A 24472-nucleotide genomic window follows, 5' to 3' on the forward strand; every position below is an offset into this window, starting at 1 on the left:
CTTTAAAGCAGGCCATCACCTGTTAGCTATTAGCTGTTTTATTATTATTATTATTTTGCTTCCTTCCTGATGGATGAGTGGCTTAACCTTTGCTGGGGACCCAGGAGCATTTACCTTTGTTGGTACATGCACCTCTCAGAAGAAAATAAGGGGCCTTGGGGCTTGGGTCTGAGTGAGTTGGAGCTATGCCACTCAAGCCAAAGGTTCTGGTGTGTTCCGTTCCCAACACCACTGCTTCTATTTCTGTTATGCAGGGAAAAGAGCTACCGGGTGTTGACAGATGGCAGCGATATGGATTATCATTATTTCCGGATAAACCAGCTGTTCTCAAGAATGATACCTAATATGAATCTGAGGTTGGGTGCCTCTTGGTCCTTCTTAGATTCTTTCTCTTGCTTCCTGTCAATGATCAAATGTGGAAACACACCAACTTAAGAATTAATTTCCAGAGCAAACACCATAGCAAGCATGTCAATAAGCACCTGCTGTATCCCTCAGTTCCAAGTGTGCATGAACTTCGTTTTCAATTTACTTTTCAATATCTACATTTTTATTTTCTATCCCCCTGGCACCCCTGAACCTACAGAGGATCAGAAAAAAGTATCTGTAAGGAGTACCTGTGTTAAGGATGTGTATTCAATAGGGTTATTTGCTTAAATTGTAAAGTAGATTAATTGAAATAGAGAATTACTGAATATAATAAAAGTGAAATATATATGCTCTGTTGTTAAATTGGTCTGAGTTCAAATTTTAGCTCTGCCATTTACTTTTCATGGAAGTTTCAGGGACTTTAAAAACTTTGATCCCCAGTTTTCTCATCTGTGAAATGGACAAACTCCCTATCTCATATGGTAATTTTAGGGCTGAAACAAGATGGTACCTTTACTTGCTTGGCCTGGCAGGCCTTAAATTTATTGAAGTGCCCTTTGCTTAAGAAATAGGTCTCTGAGTAAACAAGACATGTGGACATTTAGGAGGACATACTTTTGTAAATAAAGGCCAAGAGCTGTGAGCTCAAAATAAATATTTTTTCAGCATTCCACACTGTTGCAGAGACAACAGAGAAACCCAAGCTCCTTATCCTGAAAAGGTGGGATGGGGTGGAAGTCTGCAAACAAACCTGACACAGGAAAAGTGACTTTAAGAGGGCTCCAGACATATTGAAGGAGACTAAAACCGCCCTGCTCATGTGCAAGAAAATCCTTCCCTGATAAGCACAGGTAAGCTGTGTAGAGTCAGGATGGGGCTCACCTTAAATTCTGTGAGGTTTTCATCTGACTTTCAACTTTGGTCACTAAGCAGAGAAAATCAATACTCTAGAAGAATTTTTTATGACAAGAAAAGTAAAATTCACAGAAATTAAGAAACCATGAGAAATGTGTGTGTGTGTGTGTATATATATATATATATATATATATATATATATATATATATATATTGATAATTTTGTGGGGGAGCAAAAAATTAGAAATCTTGGGAAATTTAGACTATATATAATGTGCTTTTAACGTAATCTTTAAAAATTGGCTAATTTAGTAATGTATAAATATATGCATTTTTTGTCAACAGTTTTTCCCCATTTTTAAATTTTGACATAATTTCAGAGAAAAAGTGTGAAAATAAATAGTGCTTAGAATTCCTATACAAACTTCCTTAAGAGTTAATATCAAAGCAAATAACCTGTTTTACTCCCTTTCTCTCTGTCTCTTTGTGTGTTGTATCTATACCATCTATCTATTTTTTCTATACTATTTAAGTAGGTAAAATGATACTCTGGACCTCAGAGTTCAGAGTATGTTTCCTTAAAACAGGATGTTGTCTAATGTAACCACGGTACAATTATTACAATCAAAAACTCGACTTTGATACATTAAAACTTCATTAATTATTTCATGGATGTTTATTTAGCACAAGAAAAACAAAAACATTTCAAGCCCAGAATCCAATTCAGAATTACACACTCCATTTATGTATCATGTCTCTTTAGTCTTTTAAATTTTTTTTATTTTGTATTTGTTTTAATTAGTTATACATGACAGTAGAATGCACTTATATACTTTGATATATCATACATAGATGAGATATAATTTCTCCTTTTTCTGAGTGTACATATTGTAGAATCACATTGGTCATACAGTCACATACATACATACAGTAATAATGTCTGTTTCATTCTACTATATTTCTTATCCCCACATCCCCTGCCTTCTCCGCCTTTCACTTCCCTCTGCCTAATCTAAGGTAACACTATTCTTCTTTTTTCTTTTTTCTTTTTGCATTGCAATTATTAATACACATATAAACCACAATTTTTGTATCTCTGCTTGTATATGAAGTATGTTGACAACTCAATTAAAGTCTTCATACATGTACTTTGTATAATAATGTCTATCACATTTCACCATCCTTGCTAATCCCTTGCCCCCTCCCTTACCCTCCCACCCCTCTTCCCTATCTAGAATTTATATATTCCTCCCATGCTCTCCCTCCCAAACCCAGTATGAGTCAACCTCCTTATATCAGAGAAAACATTTGACATTTGTTTTTTGGGGATTGGCTGATTTCACTTAGCATTATCTTCTCCAATGCCATCCATTTACTGGCAAATGCCATGGTTCTGTTCTTTTTTATTGCTGAGTAAAATTCCATTGTGTATATATGCCACATTTTTTTATCCATTCCTCCACTGAAGGGCATCTAGATTGGCTCCACTATTTAGCTATTGTGAATTGTGCTGCTATAAACATTGATGTGACTGTGTCCCTGTTGTATGTTGTTTTTAAGTCCTTTGGGTATAATTCGAGAAGAGGAATAGCTGGGTCAAATGGTGGTTCCATACCAAGTTTTCCAAGGAATCTTGGAAAATTGTTTTCCAAATTGGCTGCACCAATTTGCAGTCCCACCAGCAATGTATAAGTGTACCTTTTTCCCTATATCCTCACCAACACTTATTGTTGTTTGTCTTCATAATAGCTGCCATTCTGACTGGAGTGAAATTATATCTTAGAGTGGTTTGGATTTGCATTTCTCTGATTGCTAGAGCTGATGAGCATTTTTTCATAAATTTATTGATTGATTGTATATCCTCTTCTGAGAAGTGTCTGTTCAGGTCCTTAGTCCATTTGTTGATTGGGTTATTTATTTATTTTTTTAGTGTTTAGCTTTTTGAGTTCTTTATATACCCTAAAGATTAGTGCTCTGTCTGATGTAGGAGGAGTAAAAGTTTGTTCCCAGGATGTAGGCTCTCTGTTCACCTCACAGATTGTTTCTTTTGCTGAAAAGAAACTTTTTAGTTTGAGTCCATCCCATTTATTGATTCTTGGTTTTAATTCTTGTGCTATAGGAGTCTTATTAAGGAAGTTGGGGCCTAATCCCACATGATGAAGATTAGGGCCTACTTTTTCTTATATTAGACACAGTGTCTCTGGTTTAATTCCTAGGTGTTTGATCCATTTTGAGTTAAGTTTCATGCATGGGAAGAAATAGGGGTTTAATTTCATTTGGTTGTGTGTGGATTTCCAGTTTTCCCAGCACAATTTGTTGAAGAGGCTATCTTTTCTATAGTGCATGTTTTTGGCACTTTGTCTAATATAAGATAATTGTAATTTTATGTGTTAATCTCTGTGTCCCCTATTCTGTAACATTGGTCTACTGGCCTGTTTTGGTGCCAATACCATGCTGTTTTTGTTACTATTGCTCTATAGTATAGTTTAAGGTATGATATAGCAATACCACCTGCTTCACTCTTCCTGCTTAGGATAGCTTTACTATTCTGGGTCTCTGATTTTTCCAGATAAATTTCATGATTGCTTTTTCTATTTCTATAAGGAATGTGATTGGGATTTTGATTGGAATTTCATTAAATCTGTATAGTACTTTTGGTAGTATAGTCATTTTGATAATATTAATTCTGCCTATCCAAGAGCAAGGTAGATCCTTCCATCTTCTAAGGTCTTCTTTGATTTCTCTCTTTAGGATTCTGTAGTTTTTATTGTATAGATCTTTCACCTCTTTTGGTAATTCAGAAGTATCTTTTTTTTTTGAGGATATTGTGAATGGGGTAGTTTTCCTCATTTCCTTATCAAAGGATTTGTCACTGATATACAGAAATGCCTTTGATTTATGGGTGTTGATTTTATATCCTCTACTTTTCGGAATCCATTAACTAGTTCTAGAAGTTTTCTGGTGGAGTTTTTTGCATCTTTTAGGTATGGAATCATATCATCAGCAAATAGTGCTAATTTAACTTCTTCTTTTCCTAAACATATCTCTTTATTTTCTATTGTCTGTCTAATTGCTCTGGCCAGTGTTTCAAGAACTATGTTGAAGTGGTGAAAGAGGGCATCCCTGCCTTGTTCCTAATTTTAGAGGGAATGCCTTCAATTTTTCACCGTTTAGAATGATGTTGGCCTGAGGCTTAGTGGAGATAGCCTTTATGATATTGAGATATGTTCCTGTTATCCCTAGGTTTTTACTGTGTTTTGAACATAAAGGATGCTGTATTTTGTCAACTGCTTTTTCTGTGTCTATGGAGATGATCATATGATTCTTATCTTTAACTCTATTGATAAGATGAATTACATTTGTTGATTTCCATATGTTGAACCAACCTTGCATCCCTGGTATGAATCCCACTTGATCATGGTATACAATATTTTTGATATGTTTTTGAATTTGATTTTTCCAGAATTTTATTGAGAATTTTTGCATCTATGTTAATTAGAGATATTGATCTGAAGTTTTCTTTCTTTAAAGTGTCTTTGTCTGGTTTAGGAATCAGGGTGATATTGGCCTCATAGAATGAGTTTTGAAGTGCTCCCTCTTTTTCTATTTCCTGAAATAAATTGAAGAGTATTGGTATTAGTTCTTCTTTAAAGGTCTTGTAGAACTCAGCTGTGTATCCATCTGGTCCTGGGCTTTTCTTCGTTGGTAATCTTTTTATGGTTTCTTCTATTTCCTAACTTGATATCGGTCTGATTAAGTTGTGTATATCTTTCTGACTCAATCTGGGAAGATCATATGACTTAAGAAATTTGTCAATGTCTTCAATGTCTTCTATTTTATTGGAGTATAAGGTTTCAAAATAATTTCTAATTATCTTCTGTATTTCTGTAGTGTCTGTTGTAATATTGCCTTTTTCATCACATATGCTGATAATTTGAGTTCTCTCTCTCCTTCTCTTCATTAGCGTAGCTAAGGGCCTGTCAATTTTATTTGTTTTTTCAAATAAATAAATAATTTGTTTCAATTTCACTGATTTTCAGCTGTGATTTTCATTATTTCTTGCATTCTACTGCTTTTGCTCCTGATTTGCTTTTCTTTTTCTAGGGCTTCAAGATGTTGTTTGAGGTCATTTATTTGTTGGCTTTTTCTTCTTTTAAGGAATGAACTCCATGCAATGAATTTTTCTCTTAGTACTCCTTGCATAATTTCCCAGAGATTTTGATATGTTGTGTCTGTGCTCTCATTTACCTCTAAGAATTTTTTAATCTCCTCCTTTTATGTCTTCTGTAACCCATTGTTCATTCAGTAGCATATTGTTCAATCTCCGTATGATGAATAAATTTTTATTTTTTATTTTGTTATTGATTTCCAATTTCATTCGATTATGATGTGATAAAATACATGATAGTGTCTGTACTTTTTTGTATTTGCTAAGAGTTGCTTTGTGGCATAGTATATGGTCTATTTCAGAGAAGGATTCATGTGCTGCTGAGAAGAAAGTGTATCCACTTGATGTCAGTTGAAATATTCTATATATGTCAGTTAAGTCTAAGTTATTAATTATGTTATTGATCTCTATAGTTTCTTTATTCAACTTTTGTTTGGATTATCTATCCAGGGTGAGAGAGGTGTGTTAAAGTCACCCATAATCATTGTGTTGTGGTTGTGTTGACTATTGAACTTGAGAAGAGTTTGTTTGATGAACATGGCTGCAGCATTGTTTGGGGCATATATATTTATGATTGTTATGTTTTGTTGGTGTATGCATCCCTTGAGAAGTATGTAATGTCCATCTTTATCCCTTTTGATTAGCTTTGGCTTGAAGTCTACTTTATTTTATATGAGTATAGAAACCCCTGCTTGCTTCCGTAGTCCATGTGAGTAGTACGATTTTTCCCAACCTTTCACCTTCAGTCTGTGTATGTCTTTTCCTAACAGATGAGTCTCTTTTAGGCAGAATATTGTTGGATCTTTTTTTTAAAATCCAATCTGCTAATCTATGTCTTTTGATGGGTGAGTTTAAGCCATTAACATTTAGGGTCACTATTGAGACATGGTTTGTCCAGCCATATTTGTTTATTTTTGTTAACTTGACATGGTTTTCCTCTTTGATTAGTTTTTCCTTTAGTGTGCTACCTCCCTCTGCTGGTTTTCATTGTTGTTTTTCATTTCTTCTTCATGAAATGTTTTGCCAAGGATGTTTTGTAGTGCCAGTTTTCTAGCTATAAATTCTTTTAACTTTTGTTTATCGTGGAAGGTTTTTTATTTCATCTTCAAATTTTAAGCTTAAATTTTCTGGATACAAGATTCTTGGTTGGTACCCATTATCTTTCAGAGCTTGAAATATGTTGCTCCAGGATCTTCTAGCTTTCAGGATCTGTGTTGAAAAATCTGCCATTATCCTTATTGATTTATCCCTATGTGTAATCTGATTCCTTTCTCTTGTGGCTTTTAAAATTCCCTCCTTATTCTGTAGGTTGGAAATTTTCATTATAATGTGTGTTGGTGTGGATCTGTTGTGATTTTGCATATACGGCATCCTATAGGCTTCTTGGATATGGATTTCTGTTTCACTCCTCATGTCTGGAAAGTTTTTTAATATTATTTCATTGAACAGATTGTTCATTTCTTTGGTTTGGACCTCTATGCCTTCCTTTATCCCAATAATTCTTAAATTTGGTCTTTTTATGCTATCCCATAATTTTTGGATGTTCTGCTCGTGGTTTCTTATCATTTTCACTGTGCTATGTTCTTTTAAAGATGGTATACTTTATTCTATCTAGTAAGTGGTCTACTCTATTGGTGATGCTCTCATTTGAGTTTTTAATTTGGTTTATTGTTTCTGTCATTTCAAGGATTTCTTTTTGTTTGTTTGTTTGTTTTTGTATAACCTCTATCTCCCTGTTGAGTTTATCTTTTGCTTCTTAAATTTGTTTATGTAGTTTATTGTCAAAGTTATCTTTTCCTGCCTGTGTTTGTTGTCTAATGTCTTCTTTGAGATCCCTAAACATTTTATTCATGTATATCCTGAAATCTTTCTCCGTCATTCTTTCTGCTGTCGATTCTTCTAATGATGTGTTGCCTTGAATTGACTGTGGTACTTTCTTCCCTTGTCTTTTCATGTTGCTCACGTTTTGTTTGTTTTTTTTTTTCCAGCTCTATGTGACTGGTGTGTTATTGTTTTTACCCTATAGATTTGTAGTGCTCTTGTATGATTCCAAGGTCCCTCCTTTGTGGGGAAGGACAATGTTAACAGATCCTAATATCAAGAGTACATCACCTAAGAACAAATTGTTGTTATTAAGACATTTATAGTTAGTCTCAATGTCCAGAAATGTTGGATTCAATTGTTTTTTAAAATATAATGAGTAGTTTCATAAAAGGTGTACGGTTTCTGGTTGTGGCCAGTGAATTGGGGGTTGGGCGTAGGATGATATGTTAAGGGGGAAAGATGTGAGGGTATGGGGTTAATATAACTTAGGAAATTTGAAGGAGAACTCTAATGAAGAGGGTTATAAGCAGGGGAATAGATAGGAGGTAATTTAGGGTAGACAAGTATGTGGAGGACAATAGAGTACATAAAAACAGATACATATGTATTTAGAAAATTACAGGATGTCAAAATAGTAAAATTTGGAGGGTGCAAGAAGAAGAAAGAAGGAAAAAAGGGAAAGAAAGAAAGAAAGAGAAAAAAGAAGAAAAAAGAAAGAAAAGAGAATAAAACAAACAAAAAAACCAACAAAAACAGGGGATTGGGCCTTATGCTATTCCTCTCTATTATTCATGTGACTCAGTTCTCATTGTTCTATTTCATGTAAAGCTCTTGGTTTCACATATGTTGAGGTTGTGAGAGCCAGAGGATAGAGGGTAGAGGAAGAAGAATAAGGATAAGAAGGCAATACCACCAACAAAAAAACCAACCAACCAAACAAACAATAACAACAACAACAATAACAACAAATTCTCTTAGAATTCTGTTTCCTTTCTGCTTCTCTTCTCTTCCAGTAGGTGAGAGGACTCGAGGCCCCTGGTATCGTCTCCCTCTCCTGCCTGGAGCTTCCCAATCCTATTCTCTCTGATTTGCTTCAGGTTTTTTGTTGTTTGTCACAAGACCCCTCTCCTCCTTTGCATATCAGGTCACAACTGCAGGATCTGTCACCCTCAGGCGCGCTCCAGGTGGGCAGTGCCCTGGTCCCACTGGGCTCCCACTCCCATTCAGCTGAGATCGGTTTTTGTGCTGGGAGTCACTGTGCCGAGTAATCTCAGCTGGGGAGGGGGCAGGGGAGGAAATTGGAAACCAGGTACCTGTTCAAACAGAGGTTCATGTTAATAGCCACGTCCACCAAAAAATGATGAGAGAGATATTTCAAGATGGAGTTGGTCTGTTTCCAGCACTGGGGTGTCTGGTGAGGTGGGGGGAGCTGGGATGACCTTGTGCTGTGGTTAGATTGCTGCCCTGTGGCCTGCATGGGAGCAGGTGCAGCTGATTAGGTGATTCTGCTCCGCCGCTTGAGAGCTGTGTGCACTAGAATTGCGGGCTGTGGTCTGGAGTCCAGAGTCTTACTGGAACACAGAGCCTCTGATTTCTGCGCAGGTGGTCGCACCTCTGATTGTTTTTGCGAAAATCCTCTGTATAGGGGTCCTGTCATATGCTCTGAGATGTTGTATTCCATCTAGGTGAGACCTTGAGGAGACTGTTTTCTTGGTTTAATTCCAAAGAGCAGCCAGAAACAGTACCTTCTCTATTCTGCCATCTTAGATCTGCCTTCTTTATTTTTTAAAATATATATTTCTTAGTTGTCAATGGATCTTTATTTTATTTATTTATTTATATGTGGTGCTGAGAATCAAACCTAGTGCCTCACACATGCCAGGCAAGCACACTACCACTGAGCCACAATACCAGCCTTCTTTAGGCCTCTTTAATCCAAAATGTTCCTGTTCTTTCTGTCTTTCATGATTTACTTTTTTTTATATACTGGGAATTTAACTCAGGGCCTCAGGCATAGTAGGCAAGCTCTCTACAACTGAGCCACATTCCCAGTCCATGACTGGCATTTTGAGCAATACATACAAATATTTTTGTGGAATGTCCCTCACTTTGGCTTTGTCTGTGTATCCTTGTGTTTAGAATCATGTTATACATTTCTGTCAAGAATACTAAAAATTGTTGTTGTGTTCTTAGTGCATCACATCAAGAGGCACGTAATTTCCCTCAGTATTGGTACTATGGACTAAATATTTGTGCTCCCTCAATTAATATATTAACCTAACCCTCAATATGATAATATGAAGAGTTAGGGCCTTTGGGAAGTGTTTAGATCATGAGGATGGAGCCCTTTTTAATGAGATCAGTGCCCTTATAAAAGAGACTCTTGAGAGTTCCCTTTCTCTTTCCACTAAGTGAGGAAACCATGGGTAGATGGCCACCGATGAAGCCCTAGCCGGACACATCTGACGTTGGACTTCCCAGCCTCCCTGAACTCTGAGATATATGTTTCCATTATTTATAAGCCACCAAAACTGTGGTTATTTTGTTATGGCAACTCAAATTAAGATGATCTGTGATATTATCTTAATATCAACTCAAGTCCTATACATCAAATCGCACAGTATTTGCATATTAACCAATAGTTCACGGTGATATCTGATAGGTTTCTCCACTGTAAATGTATTTTTTCCTTTGTAATTATTAGGCATCTTGTGAGGAGACATTTTGAGACTCTCTCTCTCTCTCTCTCTCTATATATATATATATATATATATATATATATATATACTCTCTCTCTAGAGAGAGAGTATATATAAAGAGAGAATTATTGATACATATGTATATTGATATGTTTGTGTATATGTATATGTATATAAATATATATATATATATATATATATATATATATATATATATATATAGAGAGAGAGAGAGAGAGAGAGAGAATTATTGAAACAATTATTACTATTAGTGGTTGCCAAAATATAGTGTCAATATTTTAATTCCGTCTTTTTTACTACTTGTAGTTGGAATTCTATAAGGAAGTGTTTTCTGCAAAATTAATTTATTCATTACACATTTATCTCAGTGAAGACTCATAGTTTCTAATTTTATTCTATGGATCACTGTATTTATTTATTTTGTTGCTCAAATTTTTTCATATTTGATTCATAGTAGACCCTTCAATTTAGCTTCTTTGTTTTTTTAATAAGATCTCCATTTTGTATTATTTTTGGCCCAGTTCTGGAATCAGCCATTTCTCCAAAGATCCCTGGTTCTTTCATTTCAAATATTATTTTATTTAATATTAAAATGAAGTTATTTCCATATATATATATATATATATATATGTATTTTTTGCACAGCTGATCATCTGTTATATTTAAGGCACTGAGTATGGTACTCCTAGAGATATGATTATTTTCCCTAAGAGTAAAAGGATCAATAAAGTAAACATCTAAATACCTACCCAAGGTAAAAATGACATATTCCAAGAGGGTTAAACCTGAGATGCTGCAGGACACAGAAAAGGGAAAATCCATTCAGTCTGTGAGCATTCAAAAAGAGATTAACAGAGAAATGGCATGGGATCAGTAAAGGAGGATTTAAATAAAGATTAATATGGGAAGAAAAGGAAAAGGTGCCAAGTTAAAAAAAATAAGCTAGTCATTATCAAAACAACAGGTCCAAATTTCCTAAATTGACCAGCAATAAGTTTTCATTAAAAATGAGCTGTCAATTACTAAACATTAAGGAATTAAGTGTGTTGCAGATTTTATTATTTTTATGATGATCAGAGAAAACTTAGAGGCAAGGGAAAAACTGACAATTTAATCAAGTTCTCGTATTTTCATATTCATATTTCATTGTCTCTACAGTGTAAATCAGTTGCAGGAAACAGTTATTTGCAATAATTTCCTGGGTTGGGTAGAGTGAATGGTGGGCAGAGACCCCTGCTAGTTCAATACAATTTTCCTCAGTGGGATTTCCTCTAAATGACCTTGTTCCTGAAGTTATAACTGTCAGCAGTTTGTGCTTTTTCTTGTGCTACTTCTAAGACATGGTTTTTCCCCCAAGTTCAGTAACACCAACTGAAGATTTGCTCAGATTGATATAATCTTCTCTATTCTTAATTAGTAGTTTCTCTCTTGCCCTCTGGCAAGCATCCTCACACATGGACCACTTCTTCCCTGAGATGAAGAAAATGAGAAGTGCTGACATCAGGCAGGCAGCGGGGACCATGGACATCCTGGGTCCCATCACTATTGCAGAGGTTTCTGTGACTTCTGCCGTGAATGACATAGACACCTCTGAGTGCTGCTAAAGGAAATCGAGTTGGGATGCCTGATTTGGAGGACCTGTATACCATTATATAAAATTCTTACAACTCTGTTGTGGGTATTTTCCCACCAACATTTTATTATGATATTCCTTGATATTCTGGGAATATTTTTCCAGGACTCCCTCAGACAGCAAGATCCATGCATGCTCAATTCCTGTACATCAAATGGCACAATATTTGCACATCACCTAGAATTATCCTCCTGTGTACTTTAAATCATCTCTAGATGACCTTCAACACCTAATATAAGAAATATGTAAACAGTTATTATGTTATATTGTTTAAGGAATTATGACCAAAAAATGTCTGTACATATATGGTAGATGTAACTTTTTTCAAATGTTTTCAATCTTACAGATACAGAGGGCCAATTTTGTTTTTAAATATGCAGCACAGTTGAATAAATTTGACATCCAACCTAAATACCTACCACTTAAATTTTAACATTGCCATCTTAATATACTTGCTTTATCACATACTGATTCATTTATCTAACTCTCAGTCCATGCATCAGGTTGGGTTTTATAAGGTAATATCTCCAATATCCCTGTCTTTTGGTTCCATGCCCATTTACAGCTCTGAGTAGCTTCTTGCCCCATCTCAAATAAGCTTGTAACTTTGCTGTCTGATTCTTCACCATCATGGGCACCCACTACAACAGGAGGATAATCCAATGGAAGTCACTTACAGTCATACCAAATCTTGTCCTTTTAAATGATTTCCATTTGGATTTTAGTGCTATATATCCATTATGACTTTGAAATTCTTGTCACATACACACTCCCACTTCCTGTTTCAAAAAGTTTCTGACACCACAAAGCAGGTACAGAGATTTATTTTTTCATAGTGTCTTAGAGATGGTGGGATAGGATCTTCTCCATGTGTTGACTTGTCTCTAGACCCGGCCCAGAAGGAAAGCCTAGTCTGGTCAGTTTCCACTGTAAGGGCAGAGTCAAAGGGCCTGGCCTTCCTATTCCACCCCAACCTCTCTTGGCTCCTTTGGGATATCCTGGCTGCTGTGCTGAACAGAGACGTGAACTCAGATACTGCAGGGAGGTGGCAGAACTCTCCCTGGATGCATTGATGTCTAAGGGCTTCCACCTCTTTCCTGATGAATCCTACTGAATCCTGATTCATGGAACTGTTGCAGAGAGTAAAGGGATGCACAGGAAAGTACCTGGTAACTGTAAATACATTTTATTATGTGTCTCATGCAACATTTAGGACACATTCATACTACATTTCTTTATCTGAAATTCAAATTTAACTGGGAAGCCTGTATTTCATGTGACTACCACACTCATGGGAAACAGAAGTCAGTTCTGACTTCCAGTCCCATGACACCTCCCACATAGCACCTGGGGAGTGAGCATCCCCTCTAGAATGCCCTGAGGATCATGCCCTGCTTGCTGAAACTGTATTTCTGCAGTGTGAGATTGGCGGGTAAATGGGACATTGTGGGAATTTTTAATCAGATGTTGTATACAAACTCCATGAGATAAATTACCCATATTAGTTTTTATTTAAACTATAATTGAATATGTGAATAGAAAATTAGTGTAATGCATTGATACCATCTGGTGCTCCAATTTTATACCAGTTTTTTCATCTGTCTTAATTTCAACAAGATTGAATTTTCCTCCTACATGTGATTCTGTTTTATTAATTACTTTGTTTTTAGTTGGATACCATGATGTTGACCATGAGCTTAAGTGGATTTAGTAATTTGTAAATATAGAGCAGGTGTGATGTCCTCAATGAGGCAGTGTTCTAGTGACACAGATGCTTAGAACTCAATAGTTCACCTGCAAACCAAGACTGAGCAATTTCCCGTAGAACATCACACCCCTCAGGGGTGTATTTAGATAGATTCGAACCAGTTCACACATGCATTTCTTCCATATTCTGTGCACCAGGGATTTAGGGGGTACTAAGCAGATAAAAGGATATAAGACATAGTCTAACCTCTCAAGCTGGTGAGAGAGACAGACCTATAAACAGATAATAGCAATGTGATTCAGTAAGGCACAGTTACAGTGCTCTGAGAACATAGAGGAAGGAGTCGCTGATCTGATAGAAGTGAGCAAAGACAGGAGGCAGCCAGAGAAATGCACAGTGAGGCAGCAGGAAAAGGTGTTCAATAAAATCCCATTTTCAAACTTGGATGTTTAGCTGAACACACTTTAGACTTACATAGGACTATGTGGTTTATGAAGCACATTCACAGATTTTTGAGCAAACACATACATACATATTGTGGAGAGGAGCAATGTGAGGTTGCCCTCAAGGGCAAAAGAAGCACAGAGTGGAAGAGACAGAAAACAGATACAATTGACATTTAGTGGCTCATCAATGATATCAGGGAAGTGGAATGTGGTTAATTTAACTAACTGAGGTCTGGGCTTATGGGTGATTTTGTTTTATATATATATATATATATATATATATATATATATATATATATATTCCTAATATTTTGGTCTTCAACTGGTGCTGCAGCGAAATTGTTAAAAAGGCATGCTTACAAGACAAAGAAAAGCTGTGAAAATGTTCCAGATTAAGGGATGCTGAGGACATGCAATTTAGTGCAAAGTTCAGCCATAAGCTGGATCCATAATGGAAGGAAAGACCATGAGATTCAGAACTGGGTCCACCGACAAAATTGGAATTTGGATAGTAAATTAGAGAAAACTCCCATATCCTGTTAAATTAATGAAGTTGGTGACTGCTGTAGTTGAGCAAAAGATATTCTTATCATAATGATAAACAGACTAAGGTGTTTAGGTATAAGGGACCCTGGTACATGATCTCTCTCTCTTTCTCTCTCTCTCTCTCTCTCTCTCTCTCTCTCTCTCTCTCTCTCTCTCTCTCTCTCTCTCTCTCTCTCCCATATAAATCATTATTGTATGCACAGCCTCCCAGCTGATTTGACATCCTGGGTCTCTCCTCTGAGAGGTACCCTCTCTCTCTGTTAAATTTCTGTTCCATGGTGGACAAACTGTTCTAGACCTTTCTTTTCTCTCTACACATTCTTTTGAGCTCTTAGCCTTAACTGAAACCTGTGATTGCCAGGAGAGCACTGCTTCTCAACATTTCTCCCACACATGACAAGGGCAAGGTTTTCTATCTGACTCTTCCTTGCTCTCTGGTACCTGATCCACATCCTCACTTTGTTACCTTGTATAAAATCACTGCTCCTCTGGGACTTTATGGATTTGGCTAAATTATTCTATGCTCCCTTCTCATTCTCTTCAATATGGCCAATTTATCCCTTCCCCTCATTTCTTGAAGAGTTGGGCATCTGTTTTACCACATTCTGCTTCTGCCAAATTTCTACCACCATCAGTTTTCCATGCATCTCATATCCAAAGCTTTGTACTCCTCTTTGACCACCTACCTTATCCCCAGTGATAAGCACCTTCACACATCCCCCACCCACTTCTAGGCTACACCGCAGACTTTCTCACTGTGTAAACACTTGTTCTATGCAATGATATTAGTGGTAAGCAACAAACATCAAACCTACTAAAGTTCATGGAAGGTCCACTGGAAGGAGCATTAATAATGTACAGAACAACAAGAGAACTGGAATGCTCAGTCAAAAAACAGCCAAGGGCCAACAGAGTCTGTTGCAGAAGAGAGAGAACATGGCCTGATCATTGGTACTGAAAGCCAAATCAAAGGCGCTGACACTGCAGCAGACACTGCTGGCCTTAAATGCCCACCCACTGTGCCTTAGCTCTACCATTGCATCTACTGCAGATAACCACTAGCTATTCCTTTTTGGTCATATTCCTTTAGGATTAGGGGCTTGAGGTGACAGATGACGACTGCCCCAGCACAGTTTGTGAGTGGGCTCCTTCCTGTCCCTAGAGATCTGAGGAAAGGAATGTGTCTCTTATTTCAGTTTCCCTAATGAAGGCCGGCAAGGACTCTCCCTTGTGGGATTAGCCTAAGGGGGAAGGGTATTGGATGCTGGGAAGCCTAAATTGGTCAAGTCTCACAGGGTACACATAAGGCTTGGAAACCCCTCATCCTTATCCACTTTTCTTCACATAATCACCTTTCAAAATAAAGTTCCCACCTAGCCACTGCAATTCACACTTTTCTGCTGAAACCTCATTCACACCCCACCCACCTGTACCCCAATCAAAGATATATCACAAATCTTTCAGCTAACGCATCTAGCTCTGGATGATATCTATTTCTCCCCTGGTTCTCTCTTGATTCTGCCTCAATATTTTGAAACTTTTGAATTAATATAACCTACATAAAAATAAATATCAGGGAGGCATGAACTGTGACAGGTACTCTGTATTTTTCTTTTTTCTTAGGCCTTTGGCCAGTTTCCAAAGTGATCAGGGATGTTGGCCTAATAAAGTGACTCAAACTATTGTTCCTGAAGAATGTGATCCCCAGGTGTCCCTGCCCCTTAGCATCTCATGTTCAGCATGGCTGAAATAAGAGGTGCCCAGGGCACACCTGTGTTCCATTTAAAGTTCTTCTCACCTACTGCTTAGTTCAACACTATTTTCCCTAGGTAGGATTCAATGCCCCAGCCAAAAACTTAGCACCTTTTTTTCACTGGTTGGTTGAATAGCATGAGGAGCTCAAAGTGACCAGATGGCATCCTTAGCTTCTAATTCCATGGATTCATTGTTGAATTCTGGGTGGGAGCAATTCTCTAATGATGCTCCAAAACTTCTAAATTAACAGTCTGTAATTGCAGGAAGAAAAGCAAAACTTTTACTAGCAGGTCATAGATTTAGTTATGTGAGATGCATCCCAACTTTACCCCTTGTGAGATGACCATAAGAGTCACTAAATGATATAGTAGAAAATAATTCTGAGCATCTTCTCTCTTTGGCAAGACTGAATTCCTTCAAAGGAAGGTATTGTTTGTCAGTTGGGCTAGAGGTCTGGTGTTTCAACACATATACACACAATATGCAATATACACATAGACTATGACATGTGCAGGTAAATAGCAGAAGTGTGACTAGGAAAACAAATTCTAAATTTAGATACTTCTGAAAAGTAATTGATAGTTGTCCATAATGGAAGAGAGCTATGAAATCAAACCTGCCACATACAGAGATGGTCCTCCAAGATACTATGCAAAAGACTTGAGATTAGTCACCATTAGAAAGCTGCTCACTTGGAAATGGGTAGCCAGATAAATGTTGGCCAAGAGAAATGAATTTTGCTGGATCGTTGTATGGTCTTCATTTCTACCACCTTGCACTTGCACATTGAGTGGACAGTGGGAGGGTCAGGGAGGAGAAGTGAATTATATTCCCAGACTGGGCAGGCTTTCCCTCCTGATTAGTAGGAATTACTTTGGTGGAATTGCTTTTTGGGGGGATCTCATGCAAAACACAGGAATCCTTACATTCTGAGACTGTTCCAGAAGTTCCACATACATCTCCAAGTCTTTGTCACTAGTACTTTGTACTGCTTCTTCCAAGTCCCTGACCATCTGACCACACTATTAACCACTGCCCAGGAATAAAGGCAAATTCTCAAGTCAAATTCCTTCTAAATAAAATGGCTGAGGGCATTGGCTGCTGTATCTTATTCACTTAGCCAATTTGCCTTCTCTGTTTTCTTCCAAGGCCATCCATGAATAATCTCTAACATTGCATCAGTCTATTTGGCAAGGGACAGAATATCATGCAGAGGGATTTTAAAAACAGGCCTATTTTTTTCTCCATTGTCAACTGGCATGGAGAGAAATCTATAGGTGTGGCCTGAGAGAGGGGCAACCCATATGCTAATATCTTTTTCTTCCTGTGCGGCTCAGGGCACTTGGACTTCCTGCATTGTAGGATTTGATAGGAGATGTGATATATATGTATATGTATCTATGTTCCTGTTTTGTACAAATGTATGTATATAAATATTGAACACATGCACGTGTTATCCAAAATATACAAGGGTCAAGACTTTTCCTGTGGTATGTAACCACTCTATTCTCAACACACAACAAATGCCAAGATTACAGTAGTAGGCTTGTTAGACTTAACCAGTAAAAATATAGTCCTGCCAATTAAATTCTAATTTCAGACAAACAATAAATAATTTTAGTATAAATATATTCTGTGCAATATTTGGGGCATATTTATTCTAAAAAAATGCTGCTCACCCACATTTCAAATTTAACTAGGCATCCTGTGTTTTTATATCGGACAATACTTATTCTCAATAAGTTTCATTCATAAAGGAAGTTTTCTTAAATCAAGAGATTTATTTAGTGCTCACTCTATCCTTCTCAGTTCATTGAAATTTTCAACAACTATATAATATTTTGAAGTACTAAGCCCTTCTCCCTGTGGCTGCTAGAGATGGGGAGAGTCAGAGAACATAAAATGTAAAGGTTCAGGTATAAAATGGAAAAATTGGAAAAAAAATAGCTGCTAATCAACACTTTCTCTTTTTTCTAGCTAGACATGGACAAAAGGAATGAGGGGGTAGTCAGAGTTATTTCTGAAAAGATAGAAGTTATTTTTCCCATTGAATGAATATTATATATGGAATACAAGAATTTTCAGATAGACAAGTAGATCCAAGAACAGAGGGAACCTCTGACCTGTTTTCTGACTTATTCCTAGAAAGCTGGATAAGTTAGCTATTGCTGCGCAACAAATAGCTACAGAATCTGGGGACATGTAGCGCTGGGCATGTAATTTTGCTCATAGGTGTGCAGGTTGTTTATGGAAACTCTGTTTCACACTATTGATCTCCTCCACTCATCCCATCTAGGGACCCAGGCTGGAGGGGCTGTGACTCCTGATACAGGAAGGAAACTCCCAGGGTGTTGATTGGAAATATGCAGGGTCCTTTCAGGCCTAGATTCTGGCCAATCACACTGTCACTCTGCTCACATGCTATTGGCAAATTGAGTTCAGGACCAAGTTCAATATCAATGAGGTGAAGCATCACTTCCTGGTAAAGAGGTGAGAGGAGAAAGGGTGAAAATGAGTTGAATAAGAATTGCATCTACCACCAGACAGGAAACAGTCACAAAAGGTGTTGAAGCAGAAGGGCTTGAGGCAGCCTCACTAAGACCTCAAATCCTCTCCTTGAAGAAGGGGAACAGAACAATACTTTTTTTCTAATCAAAGGTTTAGAATGTGCCATTTTTTTGGTCTCTATTAGTTCTCCTATTCATTCTATAAAATAGATACTAAAATTCCTGTTTTGTACATAAGACCAAGGCTGACAAAGTTGGGTGATTAGCCCAGGAACCCTGGTAAGAGTTGAAGAGCTGGAATCAGAAACCCACATGGCGGGGGGGGGGGGGGGTGTCTGTAGCCTGTGCCTTTGCACTGCTCTGCACTGTGGGTGGGAATCCTGGTCTCTTCCCTTTGATGGTTGTTGTCTTCTGTCTTCCTCCAGGGACCTTGGAGAGCTCTCAAAGATAGTGGCCACTCACAGCTATGCAAAACCAGGAGGAAAACTTTACTGGGTGAGTTAAGCCACTTTGCAAAATAGAAGTTTGGTAAATGTCTTACCCCCAAGACCAGCAGAGTCTAGAAAAGCACCTCTTCCATAAGGCTTTAAGAAAGCACAGGTTGGCTGCCTCCAGTCAGTCCCCTGGGGAGTCCTCCTGCAGGGAAGGGGGACTGGACTGTCCTTGGCACAGCACACTAGCAGGCGAGAAAACAGGACTGATAGGCTTCAGCAGCAGACCTGAAGTGTGTCTACCTCTAGTTACACTCTATTTATCAGGCTCCTGGCTCTGCCCAAGGCCTTCTCAGCTGCTGCTGAGTCAGTAGGGTGGATATTTAATTAAAGTCGTGGTGCTGTAGAAATGAGAGATTGGGAAGACAGCCAGTCTCTGCAGCCCTTCTCCTCACAGGTTCTTCCATGCACAGCCCCACTGCCAGGCCTGGCAAACAGCACAATCAGTCCCATGAAAGGGCCCGTCCAGATCAGAGCTTGCAATCTCAACAACGTGGCATTGGAACCTTACAAAGGCATGCACATGAATAGAGAGGGTGCAACAAGTTCTGTTTTATTTAACAAGTCATTCTGCAGAGGCTGGTAGCCAGGCTTGAAGTTAAGTTGTAACATTAACAGACTGAATCATAGACCAAACCCTGCTTTGGAAGGAGTTGCAGTCACAAGGGACAATGGTAAATAGAGAACTAAAGCACTCATGGTTATGATCATTAGCTGGGATTGTGGCCCAGATACCATTCTGGGAGGTTTTGGAGAATCTGGATCACAGCAAGTGACCAAAGCCAATGTGAAATGGAGCTTGTCACTTGCTAATACCAAATCAAGAATCCGGGATGTGATGTTCCTTCAGCAGCAGGCCTCTACATTACCAGATACAAACACGGGTGAGAGGCTGAGCATATGTGCCAAGGAGGAGAGCTGGAGGGTACTGTCTGGCCAACTAAGTACTAACTACGTACCAACTAAGTTGGTACTCCAGCCAACTAAGGTGATTGAGTGTCAGATGGAGGAGACTCCCACCCACCCCCAGGGTGTCACTGTCTAAAGTCTGTACATGTGGACCAGCAGGACATCAATGCTTCCAGCCAGACAGACCCAAGCAGAAGGCAGGGGATGGCTAGGTGCAGGGAGCTCATGTGTCAGCTCCTCACTGCCAGCCCCCACTTTTCTGTGCTTCAGGCACTACTGTGGTCTTGAGTATCAAAATGTAAGTAACATACAATCCTTGCCTTCAAACATTTGATTTTCTAATGATGGTGACAAACTATTTAATAAGTTGTGATGACACAAAGGAACGTCTCACTGCTCTTTAGAAACTTTCCCCGATTCCAGCTCTGTCCTGGATTCCTCCTTTCATGCCCTTACCTAACAGAGTGGTGATGGAACCTTCTGTGCCTTAGTTGCCTCACCTAAGAAATGGGCACGGTTCCAACTTGAAGTGTGGATATGAGGATCAAACTGAAATTATTTATAATCATCCTTTGATGTCCATTCAGTATTGGTTCCGGGACCCCCATGGATATTAATGTCTGAGAATACTAAAGTTCCTTATATCAGAGGTATAATATGTGTATACGCATCTGCCCATATGCTTTGCCATCTCTGGATGATTTGTAATACATAATACAATGCAAATGCTATATAAATAGCTGTTATTCTATATTATTTATATATAGAAAAGTCTGTATGCTTTATTATTGTCCATCCACCCACCCAAAGAGTGCATTTTTCTTACTATGTTCTTCCTGAGTGACAAAATTAGTTTTCCCACCATTTCAAGTGGTTGAAAAATTTCCAGTATTTCATCTGGTAAGAAGTCAGATCATTTGTATTTCATCTGTTTAATGTCTGATTAAGACACTGACAAAGCACCTCTTTCTACTTTTTATTCATCATCAAAGAAAAAAAAAGTCTCAGCAGTATTGTGAACTTAGCTTACCCTATTCATCCGGAACTGAAAGAAGTAAATAAAGTAGCAAATTTGGAACTAAACCACCAGTCAAATCATAGCAATTGCCTCTGGACATCCTGTGTTTTGACATATTGACATTTTGTGTAAGTCTTAACTGATTCATCTCTTAAAGGAAATTACAAATAAATACCATACTTACCGAGCTTAAAATACACAATTGCTTTCAGTCATTCAATGCTGGATAAAACAGTGAGCAGCCAGAGTTCCTCAGGAGAAAATTAACTGCTCTTGAAAAGAAGAAAAATAGAAGTGTGCCGCTCCATACACAATCTGCAATCTTTGACTCAACATATTAATGCTTTTAATTTTTCTTTGAGGAGCAATGGAAACAAGGGCAATTAGTGATCCATTTTTCACATTCTGGGTCTTTGAGGTTCCATGGAAGGCTGAGCAAATGAGGGGTGTTACTCTGATTTCAGAAACACGGTTTCTGTAAAGGACAGCACTTGAGTAAAAGCCCGGAAGCACTTTGCTCTTGAGGCTTTTTATTCCTTGAAGTTTTAATAGAAGTAAAATGTATGGGTTAGAGCGTGAAAGGCTGAAAGGCATGCATTCATTGTTCATTTACTTTCAGGCAGTTAGCCCTGGCCAAGCCCTCTATCAGCAGAGAGATGCCAGGTGACTGAGGCAATGTCTTGGGCGGTCAGTGCTGTTTGCAATGTGGGCATATTTTCCTCAACTACAAAAATGAAAGTTGGGGCTTGATACTTTCTGTGTTTGCAAGATCTATTCTTCTGCAACCCTAAGAGGTAACCATTTCAGCTGGCCAAGCATAGACACTCAACTATTTAGTTCATTATTGGTGAAAAACAAATCACATTTAGAACTTTTGACTTTGAAGTGTGGCTTGGAAAAGATATAAACCAGTGACTATCAAATGTGGCTTTGCATTGATATTGATATTTAATAGCTCATTAAATGTCTATTAACGTGTAATGCCACATTCGTACAGAAAAGTGCATCCATTGGTGAGTGTTCACAAAGCAAACACACTAATTATACTGAGAAATGGCGTCTTGCCACCTCCTGAGAAGGCTTTAAAAATTCCCAAATTCCCATGTCTGACTTCAGACCCACTGAATTGGAATCCTAGGGTAGGAACCAGGGGACAGTTGTTTGCACAGGCTCCCTGGTGTATCTGATCCAGCCAGGCCAACAGTGCCATTTGCAAACCTCTGAAGTCAATAGTAGTTTTGTGCCATTGGAATAAACATGAAGATTCTGATCATCCACACACAAAAAAAGGGCACAGGCATGCATTAACTGTGTTAGCATGAGGCTGAGGAGCACAGAGTTACTATCCTACAGGGAACTGGATCAGCCCCAGGCCACACAATCTGCTACACTTATATGTGCATTAGGTACAATCCCCACTGTGTCCCTGAGGTGGTGATATCGTGCTTTTACTGAATAGATGAGAACACAAGCTCAGGAGGGTGAAATAGGTGCCAGAAATCACAAAGTCAGGGAGAATCTGTATTGAGTTCAAACTCAAGTCAGTTTGATACACAGATTCAGTATGTCCATCTCCCTAGTCCATAGGTTTCATCCTAAGATTAAAACCAGTTTCACTGGGTGCAGTGGTGCATGACTGTAATCCCAATAGCTCAGGAGGCTGAGAGAGGAGAATTGCAAGTTCAAAGCCAGCCTGAGCAACATAGTGAGGCCCCAAGCAACTCAGAGAGACTCTGTCTCTAGATAAAAAAAATGGGCTGGGGATGTGCCTTAGTGGTTAAGTGCCCCTGGGTTCAATCCCCAGTACCAAAACAATCAAACAAACAAACAAAAAAATCAGTTGCAACAAAACCCACAAAAATGCTGAACCAATATGGGGATGTCCCATGGCTTATGTTGATGTTAATACTCATCAGATTTTTTTAGGAAGTTGTATCAATTTTAGCATTAGTTCATTCTAGTCCATTCTAATTGTATTGTAGAGGTTCCGGGAAAATACATACACACACAGTTTTACTACTGCCATCTTTGTTGAGATCAGATCAAAACCTTTCCCCAAAAATATAGTATAAATCTTTCTTCTACTACAAATGTAGTTTGGTCAAAATGTAGTTTTGTGAGAGGCGGCACATATTCTTTTATTGATTAAGAATTTTGTTATAGTAGATCTTGTTGGAAAAAAATACAAGTTGTGTTTTAGGGCTTAAAGGTGTTACGCCGTTTACCCTACAGATGTGTTTAATTTTGTGGTTAATTATAGAGAAGAGTAGAATCACTGTTCTAAAAACGATGCTCTGTGAAACTCATAGTAGACACAGATTCTCCCATTATTTTATCTTATTTTAATTATGCTTTTAGTTTTAGTGTTTTTGGCCTGGGAGATGTCTTATATCGATATAAATACTTTTATCCCAGTGGCTTGGGAGGCTGAGACAGGAAGATTTTGAATTCAAAGCCAGTCTCAGCAAAAGCAAGGCACTAAGCAACTCAGTGAGACCCTGTCTCTAAATAAAATACAAAATATAAAATACAAAATATGGCTCAGTGATTGAGTGCCCCTGAGTTTAATCCCCAGAACCCCCCTTCCAAACAAATAAATATGGGCTATACTAAAAAATTGCTACTACAGAGATGAGAAATGATGGAGGCCAGAAGATGGATGAATGCATTTCTTCTCACAGCTACATAAGACATTGTGATATCTCCTTAGGTATAAAAGAATTTCTAAAATTACATGTAAATATGGTATAGCATTCTGGGCATGGGCTTCCAAGTTTCGAAGCTAGGATTATCTGGTTTAAGAGGCTGAAAATGAGCACTAATAAAGAATAATGGCAGTGAATTATTCATAGGATTGCAGGATGGCTTTCTTTGGGACAGCAGATCTCAACTGGAGCCATTTTTCTTCCCAGGGGATGTTTGGCACTACCTTGAGAGTTAGGGTTGTCACATTGAGGGAAGGGACATTGCTAGATATCCTACAATATGCAAGGTAGTCCTCCATTAAAAAAAAAATTATTCCAGAATGCCAGTGGTGCCAAGCTGGAGAAAACCTGGCTCAGGTAATGACAATAAATCTCACAGAGAAACTAGCTTTTCTGTAAACTAATGGGAAAGAATAAGCTATTTCTACTTAGATTGAATATTACCATGCTGAAGGAGACCATGTATTTGCAGGGGCTTGCTTAGATGCTAAATTAGATCCCCTCAGGGCTGTATTGGAATATGGAGCCCAGAGAAAACCACTTCCTCTTTGGAACTGGGGCTATTAAGCCTTTGTAATCTCCTCTACCCCATTATTCTCACCTCCATGCTAATACTTCTCTGAGGGCAGAATTTGTTATTCTAATGAGAAATCAGCACACAAACTAAAAAAAAAATGATACCAATGTAAGATGTATTTCTTTTGAACAAAGTTAATTTAGGTGTATAAAATCTCAATTGAAATATTGTCATGATTTTTTTTTTCCTCCAAAATCCTAACTTGGAACAAATGTGGCTGCTATGGTGTCCCTAGGAGAGA

General features: G+C 38.1%; 1 long non-coding RNA gene across 1 annotated transcript in view; it reads left to right on the forward strand.

The window, feature by feature from the left end:
* Positions 1-1135: 1135 nt before the first annotated feature.
* LOC144252003 (uncharacterized) overlaps positions 1136-24472 on the forward strand; it is a 47296-nt gene continuing 23959 nt past the window's right edge. The window contains exons 1-2 of the long non-coding RNA XR_013342850.1: positions 1136-1220; positions 18957-19026. This is a non-coding gene — a long non-coding RNA (uncharacterized LOC144252003). The remainder of the gene's footprint in view (positions 1221-18956; positions 19027-24472) is intronic.

This window comes from Urocitellus parryii, unplaced genomic scaffold (genome assembly GCF_045843805.1).
Source record: "Urocitellus parryii isolate mUroPar1 unplaced genomic scaffold, mUroPar1.hap1 Scaffold_35, whole genome shotgun sequence".
NCBI lineage: Eukaryota > Metazoa > Chordata > Mammalia > Rodentia > Sciuridae > Urocitellus > Urocitellus parryii.